The following is a 13306-nucleotide window of genomic DNA, read 5'->3' on the forward strand; positions in this document are numbered from 1 at the left end:
AAATGACAGATTTTAGGGGTTGGTTCACTTCCTCCACTCTATAGGTTCCAGAGACCCAGCTCAGGTTCAGGCTCAGCAGCAAGGGTTCTTCCAGGCTGAACCATTCCTTAGCCCTGTGCTTCCTCAAGTCTCTATAGGGTTTACATTTTTCCTAATGAGAAAGATCATTAAAGGGAAGTTACTGAGAGGCAACTGCCTGGTAACCCAGGCTGGCCTTGAACTCACTCTGTAGCCTTAGACCTGTGATCATCCTTTAATAGCTGGGATTAACAAGCCTGTGCAACTGGTCACTCAACAGCCGTCAGTTCACCCCTTTGCAGAACAGTGAGTCCAGCGACAGACAGGAAGCCCATGGCTACTCAATAAGACGGATCCCGGTTCTCTTTCCTCCGGGGTCCTTCAGGGTCAGGCTCCACCCTTCTGCTAATCTTCCTGGCCAGAACTGAGAGAAACGGAATAGGAAGTGGGCGAGGGCGGGAGACAGACAGACAGCTGGTCTTCTTTCCTCACCCCCACGAAATGTCTTTTGAAAGACTGAACAGATTTGTCCACAGGCATTGGGCAGCCGCTGCTGAGAGGCTTTCCGACAGCCATACACTGACTGAGTGGCAGGAATGCTCCCCGGGCTCGCCTTGCTGCCTCTGGGCCCCGGCAACTTCTGAACGCTGGCGGAGGGATCTACACAGAGCCACCAGCGGCCCACAGCCTGCTACAGCCAGCCCGTGTCAACGCCCTGACAGAGAGAAGTGCTAAAATGCATATTTGAAGATGTCTGAGCAGACTTGTTTGAGTGACGGCAGGAGCTGTGAGGTAATCCTGGTGTCTCCCCTTGTCTCGGTTTTGAAGGCTGGGTTTACCTGCAAGCCTCTGACCTTGACCGTCTTTCTGTTGCTGTTAGCAGTTAACAAAACTTTGCTTAAGACTTGGGAAACGACAGAAGTCAACACAGACAGGGGCTTTTATCATTGCTTCTGGGAGGGCTAAACCTTATGATCCGCTGTGGGACAGAAGCCTCTTAGGTTGAAATTTTCCGGGCCTAAAGTCTGGGCTGGTAAAACTGCTCCAGTACAGACCGTTTCCTCCATTGTTGACCTCCTGTGGACCCAGGCACCTCTGTGTGCTACGGAGGTCTGGGAGGCAGAGGGGAGATCTAGACCCTGCTTTAAGAGCCCTTTTTCCAGAATGGAAGGGGCTTCCAAGAGCCAGCTGTCTGAGCCCAGGCAGAGCAAATCATGACGGGAGACTGACTGGGTAGAATGACTGACCTCAGAAAGCTGATCAGGGCACAGCACAGAACCATCTAGAGCTGTGACTGCTGCCTTCCTCTGACAGAGTCACTGTCACACCTGAGCCCCTGAAAGGAATGTCACACCACACACTGGTACAGCCAGCCACTACCTCCCCCACAACCCACTCGTTCTTTCTCGAGAGTGTCTCTGCCCCAACATGGGCAGTGAGAGGCTGCTGATGGCCATAACCTCCTCATCCCTTGGCTGTGCAGCTCTGCCCAGGGAGGGATTCTTGGCTCAAGTCAGACTGGGGAGCTCCTTAACTTGGAATTCCTACACAGGGAACAAGGCAGAAGGCTTTCTTTTCTCTAACTCACTAAGCGTGGAGATACAGTGTAGAGTCATTAGTCTGCCCCCGTTCCCCACACAAAGGGATAAGTCCACACACAGAAAGGCAGATGCTCAGGCCCTTTGTTTGTGGATCCATTTCTCCCTGAAACATCCACTGTTTGTCTCAGCTGCGTGAGCTAAGTCGCTTCTGCTTTTTGTTCCTGCTTTTCCCTTCGATCTGTTTGAGCTGAACTTCGGTCTCTTTAAAACATGGATCCTGATCAGTGTGCTGTGTGGTTGTCATCTATTCTGGGTGGGCATGAGTGACCACACAGTCTTAGGAAACCAATACATAAGCTGAGACGAGCAGAATTAGTTCTTGTCTGCCTGTAACTGTAGACAGAAGTTTCTGTCCTGGCTGGTCACAAGTTGGTACAGACAATGGCCAGAAAAAAAGCTAAACAAAGGAGATTAGGTTTAGAGTTCTTGTTTTAAAAAGAAAAAAAAGAAAAATATGGTTTGGGTGGTCCAAAAAAAAAAAAGGATAATAGTAGTGGGTAATAAAGTGAATACTTGTGACTTGTGAGCTATTACTTATGGATGGATAATTTGCATTGGTATAGTTTTGTGTAATGATGGAGGAGGGTTATCTGCCTATTGTGTTATTTTCATTGGTCAATAAAGAGACTGCCTTGGCCCCTTGATAGGACAGAAAATTAGGTAGGCGGAGTAAACAGAACAAAATGCTGGGAAGAGGGCTATGAGCCAGACGCCATGGAGCCAGCCACCAGGTCAGACTTATGATAAAAATAGATATAAATATTATAACTTGCTTGATAACCATTTTGTTATATGTAATTTTACTATGAAAGTTAAAACCTTTCTTTTTGTTTAAACAAAAAAGTAGAAATGATGTGGGAGGTCCTTCTGTCTATGTGTTACTTTTATTGGTTAATGAATAAAGAAACTGGCTTAGTCTATAGCAAGGTAGAAGGAAAGCTGAGTCAGAGAGAAGTTTGTAATCCGCCGGAGACAGATGCTGGGAACTTTATCTGGTAAGCCACAGTCATGTGGTGATACACAGATTAATAGAAATGAATTAAATTAATATGTAAGAGTTAGCCAATAAGAAGCTAGAGATAACTAGGCCAAGCAATGATTTAATTAATACAGTTTCTGTGTGATTATTTTGGTTTCCGGCAGCCAGGATGAACAAGCAGCCTCCGGCCAACAAAATTTCTGTGGGATAATGCTTTTGTACACTCTAAAGATTTGTCAGTTGTATTAATTTAATAAAATGTTGATTGGTGGGCTGAAAAGATGGCTCAGAGGTTAAGAACACTGGCTGCTCTTTCAGTGGTCCTGCGTTCAATTCCCAGCAACCACATGGTAGCTCATAACTATCTGTAATGAGATCTGATGCTCTCTTCTGGTCTGCAGGTATGCATGTGGGCAGAACACTGTTACATAATAAATAAATAAATCTTCTTAAAAAATGCTGATTGGCCAGTAGCCAGGCAGGAAGTATAGGCAAGGCAACCACACTAAGAGAATTCTGGGAAGAAGAGAGGCAGAGATATAGCCACCAACCATACGCAGAGGAAGCAAGATGAGAATGCCTTACTGAGAAAAGGTACCAAGCTGTTGGGGGAAGCTGCTCATTCATTCCCAGCCACCCAGAACTGAAATAACCACATAAAAACTATATTATTTGCAATACTGCTTGGTCAATAGCTTAAGCATACTTCTGACTAACTCTAATATCTTAAATTAACCCATTTCCATTAATCTGTGTATTGCCATGTGGCCATAGCTTACCAGCAAGGTTGCAGTGGTCTCTGGTGGAGGTGTCTGTCTCCTGCAGGTGGCTACATGGCTTCTCCCTGACTCCACCTACTCTTTCTATATATATCTCATTCAGCCTGGCTTTACTCTGTTAACCCATTGGCCAAAAACAGCTTCTTTATTAACCAATGGCAATAAAACATATTCACAGCATACATCACCTCTCATATCACCAAGCCACGTGGCTAAACATAGATAAGAATTATGGGTTAATTTAAGCTGCAAGAGCTAGTTAGTAATAAACCTGAGCAATAGGCCAAGCAGCTTATAATTTATAAGTCTCTTTATGTTTCTTTGGGACTGAATGGCTATGGGACCAGGTGGGTCAGAAACTTCTGTCTACATATAACGGTATCTATTCAACTTTTACAATATCTGTCTGTCTGTCTGTCTGTCTGTCTCTCTCTCTCTCTCTCTCTCTCTCTCACACACACACACACACATTAAGACTTAGGGATATCTCAATGGGTAAAGAACTTACTGCACTAGTGTGAGGATGGGATCTCAGCTCCCCAGCCCATGTAAAGGCTGGATGAGTGTGGTGTCCTGCCTGAAAACCCAGCACTCAGAAGATAGAAACCCAGTACCTCTGAAGCAAGTTGGCTAGGTAGACTAGCCCAATGGTCAAGCTCTGGACTCAAGTGAGTGACCCTGTTTCAGTCTATAAGGTAAAGGCAATCAAGGAAGACACCCAACATTAACCTCTGGTCTCAACACATGCATGTATATCCATACACATGTGAACATGCATACATATATGACATACACATATAAATAAATAAATAACCCAAAACAAAAAAACTACCAATAGATATTAGAATCTACATTGTCTAAAAATAAATATTGCACAGGTTAGGAATAGGAAAACCATTTGAGTGAAGGTTCAGTGATAGAGGAAAAAAAACTGGTAGGATCTGGTGGTGTATACTTATAATCCCAGGTACTTGGGAGGCTGAGGCAGGAGGATTGCATGGTAGACCCACCTGGGCTACAAAGTGAGAAGGAGGAGGAGGAAGAGCAAGAGGCAGCTGGTGTGCTGAGACCGCAGGGAAGGAATGAGCCATGAGCCATGCAAGTCTTGGAGAAACACACAGACATCCCCAACTTCATCACTCCCTGCACTTTCTACCACATTCCCCAACCTCCCAAGCGTCCTGACTCGGGATTCTGGGAGTATAAACGACCGATATGTGTCCAGGCTAATGAATGATGATGGATGACAGTCATCATAGGCATGCAGGTGCCTCCTGGAACTCACGGCCAAGCCTTGAGAGGACCTGGAAGCCTGGCCAAGCCTTCTCTCTTCAGATCTCATGGTCTCAGCATCTTGATGGAGAATAGCTTCCTCCAGTTTACCACAGAAAAGGCTGAACATCACCGTTCACAGTCCCAGAGGGTACAGGCTCAAGTGGCCACAGTGTTCTCTTGGTTGCCCAGAAAGAAGATTTTGGAAGGTCCAGTCTAAGTAAGTCTACACCTGATCCAGCTAGCCACATCTTGGTGATTTAACTACAAGAAGTACCCAAGAGTTCCCCCAAGCAGATGTATTACATTACATTGACTTTTTTTTCAGCACAAAGGAGATTTATTTGCCCTAGAGGAACAAAGGGCAGAGAATAAGAGACAAAAACAGGAGACAGAGGTCAAAGGAGAAAGGAAGGAAGAAGGGAGAAGGGGAAGGGGTGCTTGTCCTAGTGGGATAGAGAGAACACAGACCACATCACACTCTTGTCACTGCTCTTGAAGGAAACCGGCTAAGGCAACTGCAAGTACCTTTGGAATGCCTCTTTGTCCCTCACCTTCCTTTCTGGAGACATGTGGCTTGAGGGCAGGGGTCAATCACGTGGAAACACCAGTCCTTCCACAGTGAGTGCCACGTGAGCCACAATGGGTGGAGATGCCATTCCAGGTTCTCCCTCCTCCACCATCCCCTGTCTCCCTCAAGGCAGAACTGACCGGTGACATATTTTCTAGATGCATCATGCATCCTTTGGAGGAGAGCAGAGAATTCCACAGAAAACTTCAAAGGCAAACTCCTACAAGGTGTGTGTGTGTGTGTGTGGTGATCCTAACCTGCCCTGCCAGGAAGGACCAACATCAATATTCTCCATCACAGGACAATCCTGGAACCCTGTGGACTTGGCATCAAGCAGAGAATTCTGGAAGCTGAGCACGGATCTAGATCTTTTCAGAGCTGGAAGGAAGGCTTGCACGGAGTAGGACAGCTTCAATAAGTTCTGCACACTTCCCTCATTTCTCCCTCAAGATTCTAAAGACACCAGTTCCTCTCAGAGGTTAGAGCCTCTCTAATTTTTCTTTCACCCCCCCCCCATGTCTTAGTTAGGGTTTCTATTGGTGTGAAGAGATATCATGACCATGGGAACTCTATTTTTTGTTGTTTTATTTTCAAGACAGGGTTTCTCGGTGTAGCCTTGGCTGTCCTGGAACTACCTCCATAGACCAGACTGGCTCAAACTCACAGAGATCCACCTGCCTTTGCCTCTCTGATGCTGGGAACCACAGCAACTCTTATAAAGGAAAACATTTAACTGGAGATGACTCACAGTTCAAGGGTTTAGTCCATTATCATCATGGTGGGAAGGATGGTGGCAGGCGGATAGACATGGTGCTGGAGAAGGAGCTGAGAGTTCTACATCTGCATCCACAGGCAGCAGGGGAGGGAGAGAGAAAGAGGGGGGAGGGCAGAGAGGAAGAGAGGGGAGGGCAGAGAGGAAGAGAGGGGAGGGCAGAGAGGAAGAGAGGGGAGGACAGAGAGGAAGAGAGGGTTGGGAGAGAGGAAGAGAGGGGAGGGAGATAGGAAGGGAGGGGAGAACAAAGAGGAAGAGAGGGGAGGGCAGAGAGGAAGAGAGAGGAGGGAGAGAGGGAGAGGGGAGAGCAGAGAGGAAAAGAGGGGAAGGAGGGGGGAGGAGAGGGGATGGCAGAGAAGAAGAGAGGGGAGGGAGAGAGGAAGAAGGAAGGAAAATAAAACACTCCTGAGCCAGGAACTCACTCTCTTTCTGGTCTGAAGATTTTACAGAGCTAAGAGCTCTTTAGTGGTTGGCTGCTTTGCTTCTCTGATCTTTCAGCTTGAACCCCAATATCTGTCTCTGGGTTTTTATTTATTCATGCTACATGCTACCTAATGAATTTCATGACTCTCAACTGACAAGAGTATGAGGTTAGCTCCTTCCTTTTTTGTTTTGTTTTGTGGACAGGGCTTCTCTGTGTAACAGCCCTGACTGCTAGAACTTGCTCCATAGACGAGGTTCCACCTGTCGCTGCCTCCAAAGTGCTGGGATTAAAGGTATGTGACTTTACGCCTGGTTTTCTTCTTTTCTTTCCTTCCTTCCTTTTTTTTGTGGGGGAGGGGTTTGGGGTAAGGTCTTTCTGTGTAGCCCTGACTGTCCTGGGACTCACAGAGAGCTGTCTGCCTGGCTCTGGAGTGTTGGTATTAAAGGTGCCACTCAGCCCCCATCCCCAGCCTAAGTGGCAGAGTGCTTATCTAGCATGCTTTTTTGTTGTTTTTTTAGACATATAGTCTCATACAGCCAAAGGCAGGCTTCAAATTCTACATATAGCCAAAGATAGGCTTCAGCTTCTAAATCCTCTACCTCCTGAGTGCTAGGATTACAGATGTTTGCCGCATCTTCCAGTTTTATGTGATGTTGAGGATTGTGCCCAAGGCTTCCGTATGCTAGGCAAGCCTCTATCAACTAAGCCACATTCTCAGCCAGGAAAAAAAAAAGTTTTCATTTTTCACTTATACCCCAATAAGCCTGGAAAAAAAGGGGGGGAGGGTCACGTGTTGTACTTTTAAGAATAATTGACTACTTTTTTTCTCCCCCAAGACAGGGTTTCTCTGTGTAGTTTTGGCTGTCCTGGAACTCAGCTGTAGACCAGGTTGGCCTCGAACTCACAAAGATCCACCTGCCTTTGCCTCCCGAATGCTGGGATCAAAATTGTGTGCCACCACTGCCGGGCAGTTTACCACAAGTTTAAAGATATTTAACCTCCCCAGTGTTAAAGGAAAGGGGCAAATCAGTGTTAAAGGGGATACATGTAAGCCAGGCATGGTGGCCTACTCCTCTACTCCCAGCCCTAGGGAGGGTGAGGCAGGAAGATAGTGAATTCCAAGCCAGTCTTGTCTACACATCAAGTTCCACAACAGCCAAGAGTGAACAGTAAGACCCCGTCTCAAAACAAAGTACATGGCATAATTCCTTGAATAAAACTTTAAAGAGCAAACACACTGTACTGGACAGTGGAGGGTTGTAGCCACAGGTAGTAAGCTACAGAGGAGGTGTCACCATGGTAACGCAGTCACTAGGAGATCCTGGCTGTATCTAGGGCAAAAAGAGGGCTGATTGGGAAAGGGTGTGCCAAGGACCTAAATGCAGAGTCTTCTCTTTCTTGGCCGGTGTCATAGCTCGTCCATCTCATGGCTAATGGCCACACTGCACAAGTCAGTCGTACAGACTTCTTATTGTCCTTTCTCGGTTTAAACATGGCTCCTTTCAGCGCATCTCCAGTGAAATGGGCTCGGAGAGTGGAGCGTTTGCCTCCCACTTTGCCACACCCTTTCCCTTCCTTTTCTGACAGGTTTCTAGAAATGTGGCTTCAGAACCGCGGACCTCATCCACGTCTAGTTTCCATGGGAGGCAGAGCGCAGTTCATGTGGGGCACAGTGTCTGTCACCTCCCAAGGGGACCTCATTGCTTTGCTATAATGAGTGCTGATGGAACCAGTGCCGGAGGAGAAAAGGCCCACGTCACTCTGGGGCCCGGGAGGCTACCTCTGCGGGCCAGTGCTGCGGTGGGCACAGGCGCCTGAGGGGCGACAGAGCAACTGACAAAGAGGAGGTCTGGTATCTGTTTCTCTCACCGGAACACCCCACCCAGCTCATGTTGTATCTGCCAGTTCTCAGCACCAGGCATGAGGAAGGGGGCTATGGGACTTCCTGCCAGCCCCCGCCTGAACTGCTTGTCTTCAGCTCGGCGTCTCCGATTTGAGAGTTACATGAATGCCAGTCTCAAGTGGCATTCGTAAATCTTCCGTGGTGAAGGGAGGAAAAGCCTAGAAAGCCCAGGAACATTTCCTCCTGGGATAACCCGGTCTTCCCAAACATTTCAGTAACAATCTAGTTCTTTTCGTTTGTTTCATGGATGAAGACATGTGACCAACAGAGTGAAGGTCAACAGACGTCGTTCTAAACCACGTCACAGAAGGCCCTCTCCGAAGGAACACTGGCAAGGATCATCCAGTTCCCAACAAGAAGAGCGTTTATGGGAGACCGCTCTTTCCTCCTCCGTGGGAGAGTCTGCGAATCGACTTCAGGGATGTATGCAACCCTCTTGGCATTGGAAATTTCTCTGGCGAATGGATCCTGCGCATGCTTGGTCTGGTGCGGGGGGGGGGGGGCAAAATAGAAAAGAGGTAAAATACTCGTGAGTATTTGGGGGGAACTGGAGCTGTTTTGAGATGGTAAGTTTAGAGGAAAGAATCCAGACTGCTCTGGCACACACACTGGACTTAGCAGGAATTGTCTAGATTCGAAATAGTTTTTGTAACCATTTCCTTGAGTGTAAATAATCAGCCTCTAGTGGAGAAAATAGTATTTGGCAGCTGTCGGGAAAGGCCCCGGAATACCCGATGACAGGGCACGGGCGCCCCCTTGTGGCCATTTGGAGTGATGGCAGCCCTGAAGCCCTGAATTTGTACATCCCTGCGGTTTTAGGAAGTTTTTAATGAATCTGGTTTGCACCCACTGTCCTGCCTTCACACGATTAAGATAAGGCTCCACCAGTGCTTGTATTCCCCCACCAACCCCCAGCTACCCCCTAAATCTCAAGTTCTGGCAGAAGTCCCGCAGATCCGGGGCTCTGGGTCCTCTGCCTGCCTTGTGCACTAACACTTGCTACTACTCTTGACTCTGACCAATGCATCCGGTTGTCTTTATCAATGGATCATACATAACTTTCCAAGGCAACTTGCTTTCCTTTACATGCCTGGAAAACAAGCGGCAGAATAAATGTAATTTGGATCAATAAATGACGAGTGAGGGTGTACTCCTGGCACGCAGGGCCATCCCAGCCTGCGTCGTCTACCGTCTCCAGGCACACGGCAGCCATGGTGTCACTTTCCTGGGGAGAATGTCTCCAAAGACAACAAGCCTGGAAATGACAGAAACTTCCCTCTGGAAAGCCCCACATGGCTGTGCGGTGTTCCTTGTCGACAACATTTCCTTATTAGTAAAACACACAGAGACGCAGCGGCCAGTGAGTTATAAACCATGGAGTGTTGGGCCAGAGGTCCAAGGCTTGGTTCTGGATGTGGTCACTGACATGGCGGAGGATACCAGTGCTCAGCATGGCAGCCCCAGGAGGGCATTGAGCTTGATGCCACAATTAGCAGGGTTGAGGAATGGGTTCTGGTTTCCATCTCTCAGAACACTGCCTTCTGTGGCGTTTTCAGAAGTGACCTTTACCTCTCCCTGACAGAGGTCAGTCATCTGTACAAAGGTAGTAATGGTGGCAGTACTAGCAGAAGCCCGGCTCCTCACCCCTTCCACACTTACAAGGCCGGCGAAGAAATTGAGACTCAAAGAGTCTTAATAACTGGGTCATGTCCACACATGGGAGGTGACAGAGCTGGAATGGCACTCCAAGTTCTTGGGTCCAAATGTTTCTTCTTCTTCTTCTTCTTCTTCTTCTTCTTCTTCTTCTTCTTCTTCTTCTTCTTCTTCTTCTTCCTCCTCCTCCTCCTCCTCCTCCTCCTCCTCCTCCTCCTCCTCCTCCTCCTTCTTCTTCTCCTCTCTCTCTCTCTCTCGGTAAGTTATATTCTCACACAGTTCAGAGTTCATCAAGTGCATCTTCTCCTCTCTATGTCTTAGGTACCCGCTGTAGTTTTCTTTCTGTTGCTGTGATGAGCAGCATGAACGAGGGTAACGTGGGGAGGAAAGGGCTCATTTCATCTTGCGTCCAGGGCAGGAACTCAAGGCAGGAACCTGGAGACAGGAACTGAAGCAGAGGCCATGGAGGAAGGCTGCTTACTAGTTTGCTTTTTCATACAGCCCAAGACAACTTGCCTAGGGGTGGCACCACCCACAGTGGGCTGGGTCCTCCCGCCTTAACCATTAATCAAGAAAAAGCCCCACAGATTTGCCTCTTCTCAGACTCTAGCTTGTGTCAAGTCGACAAAACACCAACCGACACTGTAGCCCAGGGCTTTCTGGAGATGTTTCTCTAACGATTTTCTACAGGAATGCAAATGTACATATCTCCTCCCCTATAGAAGCACACACCCTGCCCTGGCCATGTCCTCCACATCAGGCAGTGACTCCCTGAGCTGCCCTCAGCAGTGTGTCTGGAATCGAAGTCCTTTATTATGGCTGGACGTTAGTACCCTGATGGATCCGCCATAACATAATTTCTGCTCCTCTAATGATGTTCCAGAAGTCATTAACAATGCTCCAAGTGAGTAGTTTTGCATGTACTGTTTCACACACACATGTCGGTCACCCTTTCTATGTTCTGCACCCTTGCTCATACATTCTCCTTGCTTATTCATGTGCTTGGTCCTTCACTCAGGAAGACTCTGAGGACACAGAGACCGAGGGTACTGGGCCCCCTCCTGGAAAAGCGTAGCTTTGGGGAGATGGTGAGGGGCATGGGAGGGCTGGCTTCCTCTAAGCTTCTGCAGAGGTTCTGGTCTCAGAGAAATCACATTCTCCCTCCAAGGCCCCTGGACCCTCGTCAGAGTCTCTGCTCTAACGTCAGTCCCTGTTTGGACAGCCTCTGAATTGGGGTTTTGGTTGGTTGGTCTGTTGGTTGATTTTCAAGACACGGTTTCTCTTGAAACCTGGCTGGCTCGGAATTTGTTCTGTAGACCAGGCTGGCCTCGAACTCAGTCACCTGCCTCTGCCTCCAGAGTGCTTGCTGGGGTTAAGGCAGTGTGCCACCAGCGCCTGGCCTTTTTGTTTGTCTATGAACTGAAGTTTTGGAGATAAACTACCATGAGCAGACACTGGGAGAGCGCCCTCTCGTGGACCTGTGCCAGCACAGCATGCCTGCCATCACTGGGTCTCCCCACTGACTCAGGACCCCATTTTCCTAATGTGCTGAAGATGAAATGAAGAGTCCTCTCAGATCCTCCTGCCTCCTCTGAGAGCAGTGGTTCTCAGCCTTCCTGATGCTGTGACCTTCAACACAGCCCCTTGTGTTGTGTTGACCCCAGCCATGAAGTTATTTGTGATGCTACTTCATAGCTGTAATATCGCTACTGTTATGGATTATAATGTAAATATCTATGTTTTCTGATGGCCGTAGGTGACCTCTGTGAAAGGATCATTTGACCGCCCCAAAAGGGTCATGATCCCCACTAGGGATCCCCATTAGGGACTGAAGGTCTAATCTGGGGACCATCCTGTATCCCCACTTCAAGGTATGAAATGAAGAGAAGAGGTAGAGTTGGAAGAATGTGATTTTGCGCTAGGTAGTGGTGGTACACACCTTTAATCCCAGCGCTTGGAAGGCAGAGACAGGTGGATCTCATTGAGTTTGAACAGTCTGGTCTACAAAGCGAGTTCCAGGACACCCAGAACTGTTACACAAAGAAAGAAACCCAACCCTGTCCCCCCAAAAAAATAAACAGAAAAGAAAGAAAAAAAGAAAAGAATGTGATTTTGAGAGCAAAAACCAAAATGAAGGGAGGTTTGGAGGTGAAGAGATGGAGTCACAAAAATATAAAAAATATAATTGGGAGGGCCAATGAGATAGCTCAGTGAATAAGGCACATGCCGCAAAAGACCTGAGCTTGATCCCCAGAACCCATGAAAAGGTGGAGGGAGAGAAGCAGCTTTAGAAGATTGTCCTCTGACCTACACACACACACACTCTTGCACACACATGTACACACAGGCACACACACAATAATAATACATAAAAAATAAATATGATGGGCAGTTTTCAAGCCATCTCCAAAGCAATGAAATGTCAAGGATCATTCTTTCTGCATTTTCCCTGGGCCTAGACCTCAGTGAGCGCCCAGCCACTCCACCTCCACTCACAACCCCTTTGCAACGAGGACAGTGATGCGATGCTCAGCTCCAAGGCTAGCGGGGCTTAAACCCAGCTACCCCTGGCAGGACCAGCTCTGAAGCTTCCTTCCATTTGGAGAAGAGCTGCACTCACAGCTTGGTGGCCTTGTGCAGCAGAGCAGCTCCAGGACAGGCGGTGCCCATGGCTACCATCTAGTCCCAGTGACAAGGACCGTACCCAATACACTTACTGATTCCATGATTCAGGACCCCTGGGCTCTGGGTCTCTTACATCTGAAAATACAGTTGCTTTCGGAGCTTCTCAGGGGTGCTCACCTGGGAAATGTGGTAAGGCTGTGGTTTGGATTGGCCAGAGTCATGGGGGTAAAGGAGGCAAAAAGGGATTAGCCTGCTCCTGGGGGCACCTGCTCCTGGGGACCCCTGCTCCTGGGGGCTATCATAAATGAGGGTGGCCACAAGCAGTCTTTGAGATTTGCTTTCAAGTAGAGCATCCGATATGCCCACCAAATTCACAGAACCTCCCAGCATCTTCATGTAATACAATGGCTAGGAAGGTGACAGGAAAACAAAACTAATTTGGTCAATTTGGAGTATATCCTTGGATACAGAGTAGTGCTTGATGCATTACAGGTACTCAGGAAATATTTTGCCAAAACTTCAACGTATTGAAATGCTCCAGACAGAGAAACTGGGTTCTTGGAAAGGAAAAAGGAAAGGGGAGACAGGGCAATTACCTGAAAGGCCTGAGAATTCCCCAGTCCTACTACAGGGACTCAAACAGCCCCAGGATCCCCCTTAGCGGACCCTCTCTGTCTCTAGCTACCTTGACTATAAGGGGATGATATTT

The 13306-nt window shown here is 47.9% G+C and overlaps 1 long non-coding RNA gene across 1 annotated transcript; it reads left to right on the top strand.

The window, feature by feature from the left end:
• The first annotated feature begins 488 nt into the window (after window positions 1-488).
• On the top strand, window positions 489-8732 carry LOC148121303 (uncharacterized). Its single transcript, XR_015738337.1, has 4 exons — window positions 489-810; window positions 5521-5698; window positions 6620-6708; window positions 8004-8732. It is a non-coding gene; the product is annotated as an uncharacterized LOC148121303 (long non-coding RNA).
• Window positions 8733-13306: the final 4574 nt, after the last annotated feature.

Source organism: Myodes glareolus, chromosome 7 (assembly GCF_982192425.1).
Source record: "Myodes glareolus chromosome 7, mMyoGla1.1, whole genome shotgun sequence".
Classification (NCBI taxonomy): Eukaryota; Metazoa; Chordata; class Mammalia; order Rodentia; family Cricetidae; genus Myodes; species Myodes glareolus.